We start from the raw sequence: 4910 nt of genomic DNA, 5'->3' as shown, positions 1-4910 counted from the left end.
TTATTTGCAGATTGTTGCTATTATATAGAAATATAATTGAGTTTTGCATATTGAGTTTGAATTGTGTTAACTTAATAGTTCTAGTAGTTTTCTTTTTTGTAGTTCCTTAAGATTCTATACATAGATGATTATATAATTTATGAATAAAGACAAGATTATTTTTGCCTTTCCACTTTGTATGCTTTTCATTTCTTGTTTTACTTTATTGCACTGGTAGAATCTCTTAGTGGAAAATATTCTGCCTCTGGTCATTAAGTATGACATTAGTTGAAAAATTTTGAGATGTCTTTATCTGGTTTAAAAAGCTTCCTTCTGTTCTTACTTTTCTGAGAGTATTTTCTTTTAATGGATGGGTGTTGGATTTTGTCAAATGCTTTTTCTGTGCCTATTGAGATAATGTTGGAACTAGTTCTTCACTTTATTAATATTATTACTTGATTTTGGGATGTTAAACCAACTTGCATCCCTAAAATACTCCACTTGGTCATAGTATACAATCCCTTTTACAAGTTGCTGGATTTTGTTTGCCAATATTCTTTTTAAGGGGTTCTGTAGGCACCCCACTCCAGTACTCTTGCCTGGAAAATCCCATGGACGGAGGAGCCTGGTAGGCTGCAGTCCATGGGATCGCAAAGAGTGGGACATGACTGAACGACTTCACTTTCACTTTTCACTTTCATGCTTTGGAGAAGGAAATGGCAACCCACTCCAGTGTTCTTGCCTGGAGAATCCCAGGGACGGGAGAGCCTGGTGGGCTGCCCTTCCCTGGGGCACTTCAGTTGTGTGCTTAGCAACTGAAGTGACTTAGCAGCAGCAGTAGTAGTACCTGTGTTTGGGCTTCCCAGGTAGCTTAGTGTTAAATAACCTGTCTGCCAATGCAGGACACACAGGAGATGTGGGTTTGATTCCTGGGTTGAGAGGATCCTCCGAAGGAGAAAATGGCAACCCATGCCAGTATTCTTGCCTGGGAAATCCCATGGACAGAGGAGCTTGGCGGGTTGTAGTCCACAGGGCTGCAAAATGTCAGACATGACTGAGCATGCATGAATGCACGCACACACCCATGTTCACGTGAGACATTAAGATGTTTCGATTTTTATCATGTCTCTGCTGGCTTTGGTATCAAGGTAATACCAGCCTTATAAAATAATTTGGGAAGTTTTCCCTCCTCTTTTTTTCTGAAAGAGTTTGTGTAGGAATTTGTCTTATTTATTTCTTAAATGTTTGATAGAATTCAAAAGTGAAGGGATCTGGGCCTAGGGTTTTCTTTGTGGGATAAATTTTGCTTATCAAGTCAGATTCTTTACTTGATATAGGTCCTACATATTTTTTGTTCCTTTTTGAGTTTTGGTAATTAATCTTTCTCAGAATTTTTTCTGTGTGACATATATCTTCAATTCATTTGGGTTTATACCTAGGAGTGGAATTGCAGGGTCATATGAAAACCACTGAAAACTGACCCATTGGAAAAGGCCCTGATGCTGGGAAAGATTGAAGGCAAAAGGAGAAGAGGGCAGCAGAGGATGAGATGGTGGACAGCATCACTGACTCAATGGACATGAGTCTGAGTAAACTCCAGGAGATGGTGAAGGACAGGGAAGCCTGGCGTGCTTCAGTCCATGAGGTCACAAATAGTCAGACATGACTTAATGACTGGACAACAACGACAACAATGAAAACCATTTGATTAACATTTTGAGTAACTACTAGGCCATTTGCAAAGTAGCTGCATCATTTTATACTCCTGATAGCAATGTATAAGGATTTCAGTTTGTTCATATCCTCTCCAATACCTATTATTATCTGACTTATTGATTATAGCCATTTTAGTGGATGCAAGGTGGTATCTCATTGTGCATTTTATTTGCATTTCCTCAGTGACTAATGATCATGTTTTTGTGTGCTTATTGAACATTTTTACATATTCTTTGGAGAAAGCCTATTCAGATTTTTTGCCCATTTTAAAAACTGATTTATCTGGGTTTTGTTGCTGTTGTTATTTGCTATTGATGTGTAGAAATTCTTTGTTATGGATAGTTCATTATGGATACAAGTCCCTTATCAGACATAAAGTTTGCAAATATTTTCTCCCATCTGTGGAGTGGGTTTTTTGTTTGTTTATTTTTTGTTTTACTTTTCTGATGTCTTTTGAAGAGCAAAAGTTTTCATTTTGGTGAAGTTCAAGGGATCTATTTTTCTTTTGTCTCTTGAGCTTTTTATGTCACATCTAAGATGACTTTGCTTAACCCAATGTCATGGAAATTTACTCGTTTTTTTTCCTAAGAGCTTTATTGTTTTACCTTTTACATTTAGGTTTATAATCCATTTGGAGTCAATCTTTGTATATAGTGTAAGGAATGGGTTCAACTTCACTTTTTTCACATGGCCATCCAGTTGTTCCAGCACTATTTGCTGAAAAGACTATTCTCCATTGAATTGTTGTGGCATGTGTGTCAAAAATTAATTGACCATAAATGTTTGGGTTTATTCCTTGGCTTTCAATTCTATTCCATTGATCTATATGTTATTCTTATGTCAATTTGTTATTTTTGTTGTTCAGTTGCTAAGTTGAGTCTGACTCTTTGTGACCCCATAGACTGAAGCACACCAGGCTCCTCTGTCCTCCACTATCTCCCATAAGTTCCTCAAATTCATGTCCATTGAGTCGGTGACGCTATCTAACCATCTCATCTTCTGCTGCCCGCTTCTCCTTTTGCCCTCAATCTTTCCCAGCATCGGGGTCTTTTCCAATGAGTCAGCTCTTCGATTCAGGTGGCCAAAGTATTGGAGCTTCAGCTTCAGCATCAGTCCTTCCAATGAATATTCAGGATTGATTTCCTTTAGGATTGACTGGTTTGATCTCCTTGCAGTCCAAAGGACTCTCAAGTGTCTTCTTCAGCACCACAGTTCAAAAGCATCAATTTTCAGTGCTCATCCTTCTTTATGGCCCAACTCTCACATCTGTACCTGACTAGTAGAAAAACCATAGCTATGTCTTTATTGGCCTTTGTCGGCAAAGTGATGTCTTTGCTTTTTAATACACTGTCTAGGTTTGTCATAGTTTTTCTTCCAAGGAGCAAGTGTCTTTTAATTTCATGGCTGCAGTCACCATCCACAGTAATTTTGGAGCCCAAGAAAATAAACTCTGTCACCATGTCAATTCCATGACTGCAAGTTTGAGTGCACTTGTCAACCTACAAATAGGCCAATAGGCAGAGTATGGACCTTGTGGATTTTGAAGTGTTTAAGCATAACTTAATTCCAATTCATTGGCTAACCACAAAGCTAAGCTATTCTAAGTACCGTGTAAGTATAATCATACAGTATTTTTCCTTTTGTAACTGGCTTAGTTCATTTAGCATGATGCCTTCAAGGTTCATCCTTAGCAAGTGTTAGACTTTTCTTCCTTTTTGAGGCTGAATAATATTCCATTGTATGCATAAGCATTGAGTGTTGGGCTGCTTCTGTGTTTTGATTATTGTGAATAAAGCTGCTATAAACATAAGTGTACAAATATCTGTTGTGTCTTTACTATGAAATCTTTAAAGTATATGCCCAGAAGTAGATTTCTGGATCATATGCTAATTTTATTTTTAATTTTAAGGGAAAGCCTTGCTTTCCATAGTGGCTGTACCACTATGGAATCCCCAAGGCAAGGGCAACAAACAAAGTGAATCTTACTAGAAAGCTCCATATTTTTTCCTGGAGGGATTTTCATTTTACATGCTGGAGCATTTTATATGCTTACCAACCATGTGCAAATAAATGTTCAGGTTTCTCTGCATCCTCACCAATACTTGTTACTTTTTTTTTTATTCAAATGACTTTTATTTAAATTGAAAACGATACTTAAAACACATTTAGAGTCCAAACTCTTTTGTTTATAAAAACTACAAGGATTATTCCTAGGTAAGGCAGAAGTATTACTCAGTTAACAAGACCAGATTTGACTTTGCACTTTTCTTTAAACAAGTTGTAGAGAATGGAGAAAAAAGTTATTTACAGAAAACATTATCTACATATGTACTCAGAGGTACAAAGACAAAAAAGACTTAAGTGTGTGCTGGCATCTCAGAAGCAGTTCTCAAAGAGCTTAGTTTTATTTCTTTGAATTTTAAGAATGTCTAAGATCCTTCTTCATCCTTGATCTTGGGAGCCAAATAGTACTTTTAAATGTCCCATATCAGCAATTTTATACTTACAACAAGGGGTACATGTGCAGACATACTGAGTGTTACTGTAGGAGACAGTGGAGTAGCTTTTGTAAAGAAGTTCAGGTACCTCAGTGCAAAAGTTAGCTGAACTGGTTCATTCATCTCTATGGTAACAGCTTCCTCCTCTTTATCAACATTACTTGTCTGTGACAACTTAATATTTCCATTTCCAAGTTTTCCACTTGCAGAAAATTTCACTCCATCTTTTGCACAGGAAATTACAACAGCATCTCCAATATGACTGAGGTCTCGGCATATACGTGCAAATTCACCAGAAGGCATCTTTACTACACAGCTGGACTCTTGTTCTGGAATTCTAAGCTGTTCAACATCTAAATCCATTAACTTCATTTCGTAGTCTGAAACCTTTTCCTGATTTGGAGCTTCAAATACTAGTGCCAAGGTGTCCACGTTATCTTCAGCCCTTAAGGTAATGGTGTCTTCATTGCCAGCACATTTTAGTATTTTGGACATGCTGGTAAGGTTCACGCCCATGGCCAAGTTGCGGTCGCAGCGCTAAGTGTCGAAGCCCTCGGGACGAAGGGTTAGCTGCACCAAGGAGACATGAGACGAGTCCATGCTCTGCAGGTTCATGCCACTTGAGCTGATGTCCCAGCAGGCCTCGTTGATGAGATCCTTAAGAGCCTCTAGCACTTTCTTCAAGATGGAGCCCTGGACCAGGCGCACCTCGAACAT

General features: G+C 38.2%; 1 pseudogene; it reads right to left on the bottom strand.

Moving 5' to 3' along the window:
- Window positions 1-4005: 4005 nt before the first annotated feature.
- Window positions 4006-4910, bottom strand: LOC102403594 (annotated as a pseudogene).

Source organism: Bubalus bubalis, chromosome 16 (genome assembly GCF_019923935.1).
Source record: "Bubalus bubalis isolate 160015118507 breed Murrah chromosome 16, NDDB_SH_1, whole genome shotgun sequence".
In the NCBI taxonomy this organism is placed as follows: domain Eukaryota; kingdom Metazoa; phylum Chordata; class Mammalia; order Artiodactyla; family Bovidae; genus Bubalus; species Bubalus bubalis.
This window is presented reverse-complemented; position numbering and strand designations above follow the sequence as displayed.